At 39.6% G+C, this 17,518-nt stretch overlaps 1 long non-coding RNA gene across 3 annotated transcripts in view; it reads right to left on the reverse strand.

The window, feature by feature from the left end:
• Positions 1–599: 599 nt before the first annotated feature.
• The window catches only part of LOC129049121 (uncharacterized), a 35,656-nt gene continuing 18,737 nt past the window's right edge, over positions 600–17,518 (reverse strand). The window contains exons 4-5 of one of the 3 annotated variants that reach the window (XR_008511924.1): positions 6,985–7,052; positions 600–1,929 (exon numbers count right to left, since the gene is read on the reverse strand). This is a non-coding gene — a long non-coding RNA (uncharacterized LOC129049121). Of the gene's footprint in view, positions 3,234–6,984; positions 7,053–17,518 lie in introns of all 3 variants that reach the window. The other 2 variants (XR_008511923.1, XR_008511925.1) reach the window with 2 other exon arrangements.

Below are 17,518 nucleotides of genomic sequence, written 5' to 3' on the forward strand. Positions count from 1 at the left end.
ACTTGGAACCAACCCAAATGTCCAACAATGATAGACTGGATTAAGAAAATGTGGCACATATACACCATGGAATACTATGCAGCCATAAAAAATGATGAGTTCACGTCCTTTGTAGGGACATGGATGAAACTGGAAATCATCATTCTCAGTAAACTATCGCAAGAACAAAAAACCAAACACCGCATATTCTCACTCATAGGTGGGAATTGAACAATGAGAACACATGGACACAGGAAGGGGAACATCACACTTCGGGGACTGTTGTGGGGTGGGGGGAGGGGGGAGGGATAGCATTGGGAGATATACCTAATGCTAGATGACAAGTTGGTGGGTGCAGCGCACCAGCATGGCACATGTATACATATGTAACTTACCTGCACATTGCGCACATGTACCATAAAACCTAAAGTATAATAATGATAATAATAATAATAATAATAATAAAAGAAAAAAAATAAAAGAAAAAAAAAAAAAAACAAAGACAAAAAAAAAAAAAACGTGATCTAATCCTTGGGAAATTGAATAAAAAGTATAGATTAGTTTTAAATCAACAAAAAAAAAAAAAAAAAAGAAAATTCTCAGCTATCATCTCTTCATTTATTTTTCTACTCTGCTCTCTTTCTCTTCTGGAATTCTAATTACATGTATGTTAGGCTATTTAATATTGTCACATAACTCATATGTCCTGTCCTTTTTTCTATTCTTTTTAATTTTTGTCTTTCAGTTTTGGTAATATCTGTTGACATATCTTCCAGTTTACTAATTGTTTTCCCTTTGGCTATGTTCAGTCTGCTTATGAACCCATTGAAGGCCTTCTTCACCACTATTACCATACATTTAAATATTTTCTAACATTTCTTTGGCCTTTTCTTAGTTTCTAACTCCATACTGAAATTACCCACCTGTTGGTGAATATTGCCTATTGTTTTCATTTCAGACTTTTCTACTTTGGGTCTTTTCTACTAGGATCCAGCTGCTCTTTTGCAACTAGTAGATGACCTTGAGGATTCTAGTTTATTATCACCTCTGCCTACATTCCAGTCATCAAAGCAAGCCACATGGTCATTCAATGGGCTATATAGATCCCTAACATAGATAGGGATTATTATTCTGTTACAAAGAGAAAGAAAAAAGTCTATTAAATTAACCTATGGAGTCACCCATTTTAGAAACCTAGGAGTTATCTTTGATTCCTCCATTTTCCTCAGTCCCCACATTTAATCAGAAAGTCCTAGTGAATCTTTTGTCAAAGTACATATAGAATCTGTACATTTTCTCTGTGCCATCCTAATCCAAGATACCATCATCTCTTCCCTGGGCTCCTAATTGGACCTTCTCACTTTTACTCTTGCCTTCCTCCTATCAATTTTCCCAACCAAAGCAAGAATTATCTTAAAATGTGAATCATTTCACGTTGTTCATTCACTTAAAAAACAATATTCTGTTGCATTTGAAATGTTAACAAAAGAGCAATGAGATCTCTTGTGGAGGCAAAAGGAGAACTTTATTTTCTAAAAGCAACCTGCAGATTGAGGAGACAGCCTTCAGTGCAAAACAAAAGTGCACTCTAAGGAGGGGATTGGAGAGTTACAGATTATAAAGATGAAGATTGCAGGCCAGAAGAGGAGTCAGGGGAGTGAGGAACAGAGTCTTGATTGGAAAACCTTTGACCTCCCAAATAACCAGTCTCTCTTAGTTGGCTGATTCCAGGTAATTGGCTGGCACCAGGTGACCTATTGGTGGTCAGTTGGGGAATTTCCAGCTGTAGTTGTTTTTGACATTGTTTTCAGGAACTATTCTTTGACTTGATTGCAGAAAAACTGGTTTTGCAATACTTTTGACAGATACAGAGTGCATGATCACTCCCTCACTCTGCTATGGCCTCTTGGTTCTGCTTTTAGCTTTTGAGCCACAGGGAGTCTGCCTTGTCTGTCAATTGGGGGCATAATTTGATACATTTAAAATAAAATTTAAACTTCTAATAAGAGCAAGGCCGTCCTCCCGCTGCCTCTCTTTCCAACCTCATCTCATTCTAGTTTCTTCTTTATTCACATTTCAGAAACTTGATCTCTATAAGCTCTTCCCTATTTCATAGCTTTTGAATATGCTGTTCCATCTCTCTAGAATGCTGTTTCTCTAACTTTTGCCAAGCCTTGCTCATTCTCATGCCTTAAGTCTTAGCATATGTGTCACTTTCTCAAATAGGCCTTCCCTGACCTTCCTCTCTAAAGCTGATCCCCTGCTGTTCTCTAACTAGCTCTTTGTTTAGTTCTGTCATCATTCTAATTTGTCTGTTTACTTATCTCCCCAACTAGACTGTAAGGACCAGGAAGGAAAGGGCCATTTCTGTGTAGTTTGCTATTGTATCCCCACAGCTGGCCTTGACCTTGGTAATTTGTAAGTTTTTTTAAAAAAGTGTTGAATGAGTGAGTAAATAGGTAGATGAGATAATGAGGTATAATCCAGGGCAGCAGCCACAGGCAAAGAAAAGAGAGAACATTGGAAACTTTTAAGACTCAGATTAAATGCTTAATCTTCTCTGAGGTCTCTCCTTATCTTTTCAGCCAGAAATTGAGTATAGTGTCCCACTTCTGAACCTCTGATTTTGTTTATGCCTCATTTGTTGTGTTTAACATTCTCTACCTCTTGTAATGATTGTTTTAAATGACATCTCTTTCCTGCCAGGATTTTACCCATCTTAAAGGAAAGATCATATTTTAGTCATCTGTCTCCCATAATAGTCAACACCCTGCTTGGCACATAATAAGCTGAATATATGTTTTGAATGAAAAAAATGAGGGAATGACTTGAACACTTTTATGTTCTAGGGTGAGGAGAAAGGGTCTGCATAGATTGGGTTCTTGGATAACTTCCCTGTGATTCAGCCTGTCAGGGAGGGGCCCAAGCTTCTTGAAATAAGTTTTCCAATCTTATTATAAAGGTTATTTTTCCATGGTATGAGCTTGCTGTACTTCACTTTCTGAAGGAGACCAAAGAAAGATATAATGTATAGACCTTTTCTGGATTTGATAATCTCAATTTATAGTGCAGAGCATTGCCTGGTACATGCCCGTTAGGCCAATAAAAACGACTTTGAACTTCCAAACTTTTCTCCCTGGAGAAGCAGAGTAATAGTCTTGATCACACTCTAAGGAGGCACTTGGGTCCCAGCCAATCTCTGCCCAGTTGGTCCCCTCATCCTTCCTCCTTCTCTGGTATCTGGGGGAACAGGCCTGAAGGGAGGGGAAGATAGTGTTGAGCCAGGACCCTCAGGGTCTCATTAGCATTTGCTACTTAGATAATCCCAGCGGTTCCATGTGTGGAAATCTCCACAGGCAGCTTTACATCAGATCAATTAAGGCCAGCTTGAGTTTTGCTTTTACTCTAAATGAGTCTCAAGAGTTTAGTTAGGAAGATACCTACAGGGACTGCTCAGTGACAATCCAAGGAGGATCACAGGAGCAGCTGGGACTTATTAAAAGAGTGAGCAAAGGGCCCATGTCCAGGAGGTGTCCCTGCAGATCTTGTTCCAAGTATCAGGAGTAAAATGGCAACTCCAGCACCAGCTCTCCCTGCTGTGTAACTTAAGTACTGTCCCTACAAAGTCCTCTCTATTCTCACCCTAAATCTTACCTTTGCAGTTATTTCTGGATTAGTCAGAGAGTCCCTGACTTTGGGACATATCTATTAACATACACTTCTCATTTAATCTACCCCAATCACTGATTGGGATAAAAATTAAATCCCCTTCTGGAAAAAAAAGACATTAATCTCATTGCACCCTGCATCACAATGTTTCTAACAATAAAAAATGGACAACAATTATTCTACAAGAGATAAACTGTTAAATTAAATATAGAACACCTACATAATGGCATTTTATACAGTCATTAATATATCTATGATGAGTTCTTTATACCACGGATACATACTTACCTATAATTTTAAGGAAAATTCAGGATGAAAATTCTACATATCACGTGAAAAAGGTATGCCAAATCACATTTAGGCAATGGAAATATACCAAAATGATAACTATAGAAGTCACGAATTTTTTGAATTATTATTCTTCTTTATAGTTTTTTTGTAGTTTCAATGTATTACTATCATAATCAGGAGAAAACACATTAAAATTGTAATGGGTCCACTCAACACAGATATTTCTAACATAACACCAAAGAAAAGTGGCCAATGAATCTATTCATCTCCTAGGGCTGCCATAACAAATGATGACAAATTGAGTGGCTTAAAGCGGGGGGAATGTATTCTCTCACAGTTTTGGAGACTAGAAGTCCAAAATCAAGGTGTTGGCAGAATTGGTTCCTTCTGGAGATTCTGAGGGAGAATCTGTTCCATGCTTCTCTCCCGGTAACTGCCAGAAACCCCTGGCATCCTTTGCCTTATCATTATCTCAATCTCTCCCTCTATCATCACATGACATTCTCTCTGTGCAACTCTGTGTGTGTTCAAACTTCCCCCTTCTTCTAAGAATTAGTCATTGGATTAGGGACTGCCTTTATTTAGTTTGGCCTCATCTCAACTTGATAATATCTACAAAACACTATTTCCAAATAAAGTCATATTTACAGAGAGGTTTGCTGGCAGAATAATTCCTAGATCTTACTCCAGTGTCCCCCTTGGTAGAACCCAAATGGAAGCCAGAGGACAAAGGAGCTCGCTGATGTAGAACATACAGATTAGCTACTACAGGGGTTCCCAGCCCCCAGGTCACAGACTGGTACTGGTCAGTGGCCTGTTAGGAACTGGGCCACACAGCAGAAGGTGAGTGGTGAGCAAGCAAGTAAAACTTCATCTGTATTTACAGCTTCTCCCCATCACTCACATTACCACCTGAGCTGTGACCCCTGTCAGATCAACAGTGGCATTCGATTCTCACAGGAGCATGAACCCTGTTGTGAACTGCACGTGTGTGGGATCTCGGTTGCACGCTCCTTATGAGAATCTAATGCCTGATGATCTGTCGCTATCTCCCATCACCCCCCAGATGGGACCATCTACTTGCAGGAAAACAAGCTCAGGGTTCCCACTGATTCTACATTATGGCGAGCTGTATAATTATTTCATTATATATTAAAGTGTAATATTAATAGGATATTAACAGAATAATAATAGAAATAAAGTGCATAATAAATGCTTGAATCATCCTGAAACCATCCCCAACCCAGTCCATGGAAAAATTGTCTTCCACGAAACTGGCCCCTAATGCCAAAGAGGTTGGGACCACTGAGCTACTAGGAGCATGGAACAGGATGGAAAAGAGTGGGAAATGGATTTGTGAGGGCAAAAGGAAGTTATCCAGCACATTGTGTTATTATTTAGTGTCATGTATGTTCATATGTTTGGACTGAGGCCTCAGTGCTTCCCTAGTGGTTGGCTAGAGGCTGCCCTCAGTTCCTGGACATGTGAGACTCTCCCTTTGGCCTCATCCAGTATGAGCACACAAGAGCCAGACAGAGAAAATGTCACTGATGTGAAAGTCAGAGTCTCTTATGGCCTAATCGTGAAAGTGACATTTCATCATTTTCTGTATCCTATTTATTAGAAGCAAATCATTAGGTCCAGTCCACAATCAAAGCAAAGAAATTAAACAAGAATGTGAACAACACTTCCTTCCTTCATTCTCTCTAATAGGTTTCTAATTTTGCTTCCCCTTCTCCTGATGACCAAATGCTTACAAGGTATCTGGGCCCCTTTCTAGCACCGGAAGTTCAATCTTAGTTAGCCTAAACCAAACATGGTGATCCTATTTCCCTTGTGAAGGGTTACTTTAAGTACAATCATGTGTCTCTCAGTAAGGATGCTTTTTTTTTGAGACAGAGTCTCGCTGTTGCCCAGGCTGGAGTGCAGTGGCGCTATCTCGGCTCACTGCAAGCTCCGCCTCCCAGATTCAAGCGATTCTCCTGCCTCAGCCTCCCAAATAGCTGGGACTACAGGTATGTGCCACCACACCCGGCTACTTTTTTGTATTTTTAGTGGAGACGGGGTTTCACCGCATTAGCCAGGATGGAGAATACATTCTTAAAAATGCCTCTTTAGGTTATTTTGTCCTTGTGCAAACACAGAGTGTACTTCCACAAACCTAGATGGCATATCCTACCACACACCTAGGCAATATGATATCCCTATTGCTTGTAGGCTACAAACCTGTACATGTTACTGTACTGAATACTGTGGGCAATTGTAGCACTATGGTATTTGTGTATCTAAGCATATCTAAACATAGAAAAGGCACAGTGAAAGTATGGTATTATAATCTTATAGGACCATCATATCTGCAGTTTATTGTTGACCAAAATATCACCATGTGGTGTATGACTTATAAGATTATGATGAAATTCTAATAAAGAGTATGTGAGACTAATCTGGAAGACTTCTGGGAAAATTTATTCTCACTCTTAAAAGGGACACAAACACAGGGATGATTCCTGGTTCTCTGAATATAGCGTTTTGCATTTGATGTCCACAACCATGTCACTCAACTTGGAAACATAAGGGCATCCAGTCTAAGAAGGCAAATCAACACTCTATGAAGAGGGCAGAGCAGAAAGATTTAGAAAATACCTGGATTTTGATGAGGTTATTGAGTTGCTGACTTAACCAACCCTGGATCATCCCCATCTCTGTAGTCCTTGTAATGTGACTTAACAATGTACTCATTGTTTTGTCACTTTTGGTTGGATTCATACTACATGCAACTGAAAGGATCCCAACAGATGTTTGCCTTGTTTCTTAAATAGCAGCTATTATACCCAGAGTATCTAACTATTATTGGAAGTTGTAACTATGGGAAAGTTATTTAAGCTCTTTTTAACTCTGTTTTCTCATCTGCAAAATGGGAGTAATAATAGTATCTATACCAAATATTTTTGGGGAAGAGTAAATTCATCAATGTATGTATGCAAACTGAACAATGCCTGGCACATTACAAGGGTGCGATAAATGTAAGGTATTCTTATTACTTACGTCAGACATTAAGTGAGGCCACTTATACAGTATTTTTTCTGCAGGTAGACATCATTACTTTTATTTTACTGTTGAAAAAAACTGGGGGTCAGTCAAAAAAAGAAAAAATTACTCTTGCATTAGCAGGTCAAAAAAAAAGAAGGGGTCAAGTAGATAAAACAGTTTACTCAAGGTCACACAATAACCATATTATGTAGGAACCAGTATACCTCCAGTTTATAGATATAGAAATTGACATATAGTCACATAACTGGTTAATTGCAGAGCCAGAATTTCAACCAGATGTTCTAGTTCCAGATCTCATGCTTTTAACCACTATTCCATGTACTGCCTCTGTAGGTGCATTATAATTTATTAAACTATTCTCTTACTGATGAACAATTAGGTTTTGAAACTTTCACTGTTATAAGTAAATGAACATCTTGTACACATATGCTTGGGACAGATGAACAACTATTTCTGTATGATAAATTCCTAAAGGTGGAAGAGGGTCTGCTTTTTATTACTCAAGAATGCCTTGCATAATCAGTGGAGCAAAAATAAAAAATTAATAAAAGTTTTTAACATGACCTAGAGTAAACCATTTGAGCTGTACAGGAGACAGATTTTTGTGTATGTTCTAAATTAGACTTGGACATACAAATTAGGAGCAGATCTGTTCTTCCAGCACCCCCCTCCCATTTTTTTTTTTTTTTTTTTTTTTTTGGAGATGGAGTCTCACTCTGTCACCCAGGCTGGAGTACAGTGGCGTGATCTTGGCTCACTGCAACTTCCGACTCCCGGGTTCAAGTGATTCTCCTGCCTCAGCCTCCCGAGTAGCTGGGATTACAGGCGCATGCCACCACACCACCCAGCTAACTTTTTTTTGTATTTTAGTACAGACGAGGTTTCATTGTGTTGCCCAGGCTGGTGGTGAACTCTTGAGCTCAGGCAATCCGCCCGCCTCAACCTCCCAAATTGCTGGGATTACAGGTGTGAGCCACGATGCCCGGCCCTTCCAGCATGTTTTGTCCCACCAAACAAAACATTACAAGGGTGTGATAAATGTGAGGTATTCTTATTACGTACGTCAGACATTAAGTGAGGCTACTTATACAGTATTTTTTTCTGCAGGTAGACATCACTACTTTTATTTTACTGAGGTGACTAGAGTCACCCCAAAACTGAACCTAAAAATGTGTGTTTCCTTTTGTCTTGAAATATCTGAATGTGAGAGGCTTGCTGGAGTTACCTGACCCCATGGGAAAATAGGGGCAATGAGGTAATGAGCTTTGGATGAAATTATGGGAGCACTCCACCAAATCCCCAAGGTCCTAGTAGATCCAGAAAGAGGAATTCAGTGGTGCCAGTGGCTTTGAGGCAGAACAGGGGAGCCCTAAAATTGCAGTTTAGCCCAGGAGGGTTTTTGGTTTCACCTGGGGAAGAATTCAAGGATGAGCTGGTGGTGTTAGACAACAATATTTTATTAAATGGTACTACTTCTAGCAGAGCAGGGCTAACTCATAGGCCATGTGCCCAGAATCAGCAATGCATGGGCTCTTAGCAACTATACTTTTACTCACTTATACTCACTTTCAATTACATGCAAATTAAGGGGTGGTTTAATGCAAATTGAGGAGTAGACTATTTAGAACTCTCTACCAAAGGGGTGGTAACTTCCAGGTCATTGCCATGGAAAGGGGTGGTAACTTCCAGTCACTGCCATGACATTTGTAAACTGTCAAGGTACTGGTGGGAGTGTCTTATGTTAACGAGCAATGAGAGCAGCTAGGGATTGCTTTCAGTCACCATCTGCTGGTTTTTGGCTAGTTTCTTCACTTTATCCTGTCTGGACTAGATCCTGTTTTGATCAGCAGAATTGTGACCAGAAAACAAGTTCTGCCAGTCTCCTAGCTCACCTTCATGTAAAGATGAGATGAAGAAAAGGACAGGCAGCCACATAGAGAGGAAACATCCTGTCTAGAGAGGGAGTTAGGTCATGAAGGCAGATGCCAAATAGAGGCTTCGATGCATATCTCTGGGTTGGGGTGACTTTAGCAAAGGAGAATACCAGTTTAAAGCCGAGTATCACCCCAGAAAAATCTATATAGCATCTATATGGAAATCACCACATCTGTGGAGGCCACCAGTAGGAAACAAAACCAAATTGAGTCCAAGAATAACTAGGAATACTTTTCTATCTTTAGCAGGTACATTACTGCATAATGAACTCCTGCTTCCCTTCAATTCCCCTTCTAGTGCCTGATGCCAGACGTGTTAGGGTGTTGAAAATGAAGGGAAAAGCAACATCTCAGAGACAGACCACTCTCCATCCAAAGGGCCCACTAGAAGGTGCTAGAGTGGGAGAAAGAGTGAATGAACAGATCATGCCTTCCCTCTTCTCTAAGCTATTACAAGCCTGATAAGCACTGGAGGATAGGAGAGGAACCAGCTGTTTTTATTTTTCATTTTTATTTTTTAAAGATAGGGTCTTGCTCTGTGGCCCAAGCTAGAGTGCAGTGGTATGATCATGACTCACTCCTTGAGCTCCTGGGCTCAACTGATCCTCCTCCATCAGCTTCCTGAGTAGCTGGGACTACAGGCATGGACCACCACTCTTGGCTAATCTTTTAATTTTTTGTAGAGATTGGGTCTCACTATGTTGCCCAGACTGGTCTCAAACTCCTAGCCTCAAATGATCCTCCCACCAAGTGCTGGGATTACAGGCATGATCACTGCATTCAGCCTCAGGAGCCAGCTTTGAATTGACTGTAAGATAGGAATAGACTGTAAGTCTCTGAAAGTAACCAGCCAGTTATGGAATATTCATCAAAAGATCTGTTATCCAATAGAAGGGATTATTTGGCATATCACAGTTGGTGGCAGTAACTAGAGAAACATAAAACCATTTCACGATTCATACTTGTGCCTCACTGTATAAAATTGTTCAATAAACTAGTTACATATACATATGATATAATAAACTCCATAGATATTTTTAATGTAACATTCTATATTAATACTTTATTAATCTAATATTAATTATATATTAGTTATATATGTATCTATATTAACTAATAATACTATATTAATCTAATAGAGATATTAGATTCTAGTTGTGGCCAGGCATGGTGACTCACGTCTGTAATCCCAGTACTTTAGGAGGCCAAGGCAGATGGATCACTTGAGGCCAGGAGTTCAAGACCAGCCTGGCCAACACAGCAAAACTCCGTCTCTACTAAAAATACAAAAAAATTAGCCAGCCATGGTGGCACATGCCTGTAAACTACTCAGGAGGCTGAGGCAGGAGAATTGCTTGAACCCGGGAGGCAGAGGTTGCGGTGAGCTGAGACTGTGCCACTGCACTCCAGCCTGGGTGACAGAGAGAGACTCCGTCTCAAAAAAAAGAAAAATTCTAGTTGTATGTTTAATGAACTTTTTATTTAAGAATACTTTTAAATTACGGAAAAGTAGCAAAGATAATACAGAGTTCCCATATACCACACAGCAAACTCCTCTATTATTAATATTATTAGTATGGTACATTTCTCACAATTAATGAACAGTTAATGTATTGATACATTGTATCATATATTGGTACACTGTTATTAACTGAAGTCCATACTTTATTCACATTTCCTTCGTTTTTACTGAATGTCCTTTTTCTGTTCTAGGAGCCCATCCAAGGTAAGTCACATTTAGTTGTCATGTCTCCTTAGACTCCTCTCGGCTGTGGCATTTTCTTAGGCCTTGAGAGTTTTGAGGATTACTAGCCAGGTATTTTGTATAATGTTCCTCAGCTGTGTTTTTAAAGAAGTTTTTCTCAAGGGTTGTGGGTTTTTGGGAGGAAGACCACAGAGGTAAAGTGTCATTTTCATCACATCATATCAAAGTTTCGTTATATCCAGATGAATTATCACTTTTGTTAACCTTGATCACCTGGATGAAGCAGTGTTTGTGAGGTTTCTCCTGTAAAGTTACTTTTTTGACCCTCCCCTCATGCTGTTTACTTTGGAAGCAAATCACTAGGTATAGCCGACACATAAAGGAGTCAGGACTTATGCTTCACTTCCTTGACAGGGGAGTGGCTACATAAATTATTTTAAATTCTTCTGCATGAGAGATTTGTCTATTCATCCCCATTTATGTATTTTTTCAATCATTTACATCAGTAGGAACTCACGGATATTTTATATTTGGGGTTGTAATTCAGTACTGCACTATTTTCTTGCTCAAATTGTTCCAGCTTTGGCAACTGGGAGCTCTTTGAGTTGGCCCCTGTGTCCTCTTGACATGTGCTTAGCTTTTCATGATTGTGTGTGTTTAGCATTCCCTGCATCTTTCCCAAGTTATGTGTGGTCACTTTCTATTTTTTCCCATATATGCAGTTGTCTTTTTAAAAGTCCTAGTCTTTAATGTTTTGCTTCAAAAATAAGAGACAGAGAAAAATGAAGGGAGAAAAAGAAGACTTGCCATTTAAATACCCTGGAAGTCACTCAGCTGAGGGAAGATGAGGGAACTAAAACAATAATGGCTGCCTGCCTCTTTGTCTGCACCTGTGTGTTCAGAAGCAGCAATCAGTAACCACAGCACTGATCCCTAATATTTTATTTATTTAGTTAATTACTTTTTAGCTCAGACCTTGAACCATAATCCCTGATATTTACAGAAAAAGGTCCCTTTTGGACTCTGCAAGTTGTGTGTGAGCTGTTCCAGGAACATATGCACAGCTACTTGCCACATGGCTGACAATGGGGAATAGGTAGCTGCTACTGTGCAAAGTGCTGAAATTGGTTTAAGTTAATCACACTTTATTGTCCAAGCTTTCCCCTATGGAAGCTACAATCCTTCAAGAGACTCCAGAGTTCCAAAATAGTTACATCAGACTGATTCTGCCAGTGCAATTTTTGTCTAGGTAGGGAGACAGATTGTTGGTGCTACCTATTCTGCTATCTTCCCAGAATCTTCTCTGGACATTTGTTTTTGTAGAATTGCCATTCTACATATTGTTAGTGAATTCACTGAGGGGCGTTGAGAGATGTCAAAATTCTTGGGAACCTGAAAATTGTGGTTTGAACACTAACATCTAATTCTGCTCCCTTTTAAACCCCAGGAACACTAGAGCAAAGGTATTTTTTTAAGACATAGATCTGCAGAGTATACAAACATAAAACATCAACAATGAGCCTTTCTAAGATGGCAGAATAGAGGCACCTGGCACATTCTTCCACAAAGAAGGGCCAAAAGAGCAAGTAGATAATCACATGTTGAATAGCATGCCTAAGAAAGAACACTAGGATTCAGCAGGGAAGTTATAGGAAACTTCTAAGGCCAAGAAGAAGAGGGGAGTGAAGATGCAGCCAGCCCAGCTGGGATCAGCTTAGAGACAGAAGGAACTCTGCATTGTGAAGAAAACTTAAGCTAGAGAACCCCAGTGGTCCACATTTCCACCACACACACCTGCAATTTTAGTCACAGGAGAGCCCCCTTGGCCATCAGAGGCTCTAAGCCTAGTATAAGAAACTGCCTGGAGCCCACATGACTGAATTTTTCCAGAGAGGGAATTCATATTGGGGACTACTCACCCCCCTGAGACCCAAGCAGCTGCAGCACAGCACCATTTTGAGAGTCCAACGTCCACAAGCCTATATCCTGACCTGGGATCCAACAGCTCCTGTGTCTCTGCATCCCTGGAGCCCCACTGGCATCCCCCCCATGTCCATCAAGAGGGCTGTAGTGTCATGACACCATCTGGATCCAGTGGTGTGGCTGGATCCCTAGCACTCTAATCCATGCAGTGTCCTACAACCCAGGGAAAAGGCAGTACAGTGCACAAGTTAAGCTGCCTCAAGACAAAGGGAGTCAAAGCACATTCTCCCCAGAGTTTGGGAGCTGCTTACCTGGGCCACCACCACTGACAGCAACCCTGCACCATTGAGGGCAAGGCCATTGTACAACTGCTTGAGCCTTCTGAAGGCTTAGGATAGGCCTGCCCCACATATTGCCACTACTGATGACTGCATGTGCCATGCAGGGGACTGGGGATTGACGTGCCCTGCCCACTGCCCCCAGTGCCTACACATGCCATTTAGGGCCCTGAGGACAGGTCTGTCTTATCCATTGCTCTGCTGTTGGCACCCCTGTAAAATGTTCAGGAGCCTGAGGAAAAGCCTGCCCTGCCTGCCACAGCTGGTGCCTATGACTATGTGTGCCATTCAAGGACCCGAGGATTAGTCCATCCTGTCAGCTGCTGCTGGAACCTGACCCATGCAGACTGTCTAGGGGCCTGAAGACAGGTCCACCCTGCCCACTACTACTGGTGCCCACACCTGCGCACACTCTCAGGACTTGACAACTGGTCCACCCCACCCACTTCTGGGAGTGATGTTGACACTTATACAAGGGCCTGAGAAAAGGTATGTCCTGACAACTACTGCAATAACTGCCACCTGTGCACATCCTGGGGGCCTGGAGACCTGCTTGCCAAGCCTGCTGCCACCACCTTTGGCACCCATAAATGCCACCCAAGGGTCCAAGGGTCAGTCTGCTGATGCGATGCTACTGTTGGGGTTGTGCACATAGCCCAGGAGTCCAAGGACTCACCCACCTGGCTCACTGTTGCTACTGCCAGTGCCTGTGTATGCCACCTGAGGACCCAAGGATGACATGCCTATCCAGTTGCCACTTCAGCAAAGCCTCACCACAGCCTCCAATAACAAATGCAGCCCTACACCACTAAGGAACTCACAGACACCACTGACACTGATTACAGTTAAAGAAATCATACAGACACTATACTAACTGCAGCCATGCAGAATCAAACCCAAACCACCCTACCCAACCAACACTATAGGTACACATATAGGAAAAAATATTTCCCTGAGAACTCCTATCTATAAGATTGGAAGAAGCAACTGTTACACCAATTGCATAAATATCAAAGTAGGGACAAAAGAAACATGAAAAAGTAAGGGAAGATGGCATTCCCAAATGAACATAATAATTCTCCAGTAACAGATCCCTCAAAAAAGAAAATCTATGAAATGCCTGAAAAGGAATTCAAAATAATAACCTTAAGAAAACACAGTGAGTCACAAGAAAACACAATTAAACAAACAAAAAATCAGAAAAACAATACATGATATACATGAGAAATTCAACAAAAAGACAGATATAAGAAATAACCAAATAGAAATCCTGGAATTGAAGAATTCAATGAATGAAAGAGAAAATACAATCAAGAGCTTCAACAACAGATCAAGCTGAAGAAGAAATTTCTGCACTTGAAGGCACCTTCTGAAATAACACAGTCACATAAAAAATAATAAAAGGAATGAAGAAAATGTATGTGACATATAGAACATCATAAAATAAATGGTGAGCTCCAGAAGGAGAAGAAATGGACAAGGGCATAGAAAACCTATTTGAGGAAATAATGGCTGAAAAATTCCCAAGTCTTGGGAGAGATATAGACATCCAGATACAGGAAACTCAAAGATCCCCAAATACATTCAACCCAAAAAGGTTTTCTTTGAGGCACATTATAGTTAAACCATCAAAAGTCAAATTCTAAGATTCTAACAACAGCAAGAGAAAAGCATCAAGTCACATATAAGGGAATCATCATCAGACCTACAGTGGATATCTCAGCAGAAATCTTAGAGGACAAGAGAGAATGGGATGATATATTCAAAGAGTTGCTGGGGAAAAAACCTGTCAGGCAAGAATACTATCACCAACAATGCTACTCTTGGCTGACAGAAATAAAGTCTTTCTCAGACAAGCAAAAAATGAGGCAATTCATCAACACTGACCAATTCTACAAGAAATGCTTAAAGGAGTTCTACATCTAGAAGCAAAAGGACAATATATGTCATCATGAAAACACAAATGTATGAAACTCACTGGCAGAGCAAATGTACAAATGATCAGGAGAAAGGAATCAAATATCATCACTACAAAAAACCAACAAATTGTAAAGGCAAATATTAAAGAGTAATAAAGGAATAAAAGCTATACAAAACAAATAGAAAACAATTAATAAAATGACAGCAGTTAAGTCCTCACCCATCAATAACAATCTTGAATGTAAATAAATTCCCCCAATTAAAAGATATAGTCAGGCTGAATGAATAAGAAAACAAGACCCGACTATATGCTGTCTACAACAAACTCACTTCCCTTTTAAAGACACATAGACCAAAAGTGAAGAAATGGAAAAAAATTCCACACCATTGGAAAACAAAAATATGGAGGAGTAGCTATTCTTATATCACACAAAATAGCCTTTAAGGCAAAAAACATAAAAAGAGACAAAGAATGTCATTATATAATGATAAAGGGATCAATTCAGCAAGACGATTTGATAATTTTAAGTAATATGCATCCAACACCAGAGCACCAATATATATAAAACAAATATTATTAAAGCTAATGGGAAAGATAGACACTAATACAATAATACTTGGGAACTTCGACATTCCACTTTCAACACTGGGCAGATCATCTAGAAAGAAAATCAACAAAGAAACATCTGGCTTAATCTGCACTATAAACCAAATAGACCTAACAGATATTTACAGACTATTTCATACAACAACTGCAGAATACCCACGCTTCTCATCAGCACATGGAACATTCTCTGTGATAGACCAAGTGTTAGGCCACAAAAATAAGTCTCAACAAATTTTTAAAAATTAAAATCATAGCAAGTAACTTTTCAGATCACAATTAAATAAAACTAGAAATCAATATCAACAGGAGCTTTGGAAACTCTACAAATTCATGGAAATTAAAAACATGATCTTGGATGAGCATTGGCTTGAAAAATGAAATTAAGGGGATGATAAAAGAATTCTTAAACTATGTGAAAATCAAAACACAACACGCCAGAGCTTATGGGATACAGCAAAAACAGTATAATGGGAAAGTTTTTGGCATAGACCCCTACATCAAAAAAGTAGAAAGATTTCAAATAAACAATCTAATGATACACCTCAGGAATTAGAAAAGCAAGAACAAACCAATCTCAAAATCAGTAGAAAGAAAGAAATAACACACAGAAATAAACAAAATAGAGACTAAAAAAAATACAAAGGATCAACAAAATAAGTTGGTTTTCTGAAAAGATAAACAATAACAAAAAACTGCTAGCTAAAATAACAAAGAGGAAAAGAAGACCTAAAGAAATAAAATCAGACACAAAAAAGGAGACATAACAATTCATACCACAGAAATACAAGGGGATCATTAGAGGCTATTCTGTGTAACTATACACTAAGAAACGGGAAAACTTAGAGGAAACAAATTCCTGGACACATATAATTTACCAAGACTGAACCAGGAAGAAATAGAGAACCTGAACAGGACAATAATGAGTAGTGAGATTGAGTCAGTAATAAAAAGTCTTCCAACAAAGAAAGGCTTAGGACAAGATGGCCTTACTACTGAATTCCACCAAACTTTTTAATAAGAGCTAACACCAATTCTTCTCAAACTATTCCAAAAGAATTGAAGAGAGGGGAAATCTTCTTGACTCATCCTATGAGGCCAGCATTACCCTGATACCAAAACCAAAGTCATAACAACAACAACAACAAAACTACAGGCCAATATCCCTAATGATAATAGATGCAAAAGTTCTCAATCAAATACTAGCAAAGCAAATCCAACACATCAAAAAGATAGTATACCATGATCAAGTGGAATTTTCCCAGAAACACAAACATGGTTCAACATACACAAATCAATAAATGTGATACATCACATCAACAGAATGAAAGACAAAAACCATATGATATCTGAATGGAAACAGGAAAAGCATTTGATAAAATTTAACATTGCTTCAGATAAAAATTCTTAAAAATTAGGCATAGAAGGAACATACCTGAACAAAATAAAGATCATAAATGACAAACCTACAGCTGACATCATATTGATGGGGAAAAGCTGAAAATCTTTCCTCTAAGAACTGGAATAAGACAAGGATGCCCACTCTCATCACTCTTATTCAACATGGTACTGAAAGTCCTAGCCAGAGCAATCAGGCAAGAGAAAGAAATAAAAAGCATCAAAAATGGAAAAGAGGAAGTAAAATTGCTTGCCTTTTAGACTGTTGTATATAGAAATGTATTAGTCCATTCTTACATTGCTATAAAGAACTACCTGAGACTAGGTAACTTATAAAGAAAAGACGATTAACTGGCTCACGATTCTTCAGGGTGTACAGGAAACATGACTGGGGAGGCCACAGGAAACTTACAATCGTGTCAGAAGGCAAAGAGGAGGGAGGCACATCTTATGGCCTCCCTCTTCCCAGGAGGAAGAGGGCAAAGGGGAAGGTGCCACACACTTTTAAACAAACAGGTCTCCTGAGAACGAACTCACTGTCATAAGACTAGCAAGGAGGAAATCTGCCCTCATGATCCAATCATCTACCACCAAGCCCCAGCTCCAATACTGGGGATTAAAATTCGACATGAGATTTTGGCAGGAACACAAATTCAAACTATATCAAGAAAGATACAAAGATTTCACCAAAAAGCTCTTCACCAAA

This window comes from Pongo abelii, chromosome 10 (genome assembly GCF_028885655.2).
Source record: "Pongo abelii isolate AG06213 chromosome 10, NHGRI_mPonAbe1-v2.0_pri, whole genome shotgun sequence".
NCBI classification, from domain to species: domain Eukaryota; kingdom Metazoa; phylum Chordata; class Mammalia; order Primates; family Hominidae; genus Pongo; species Pongo abelii.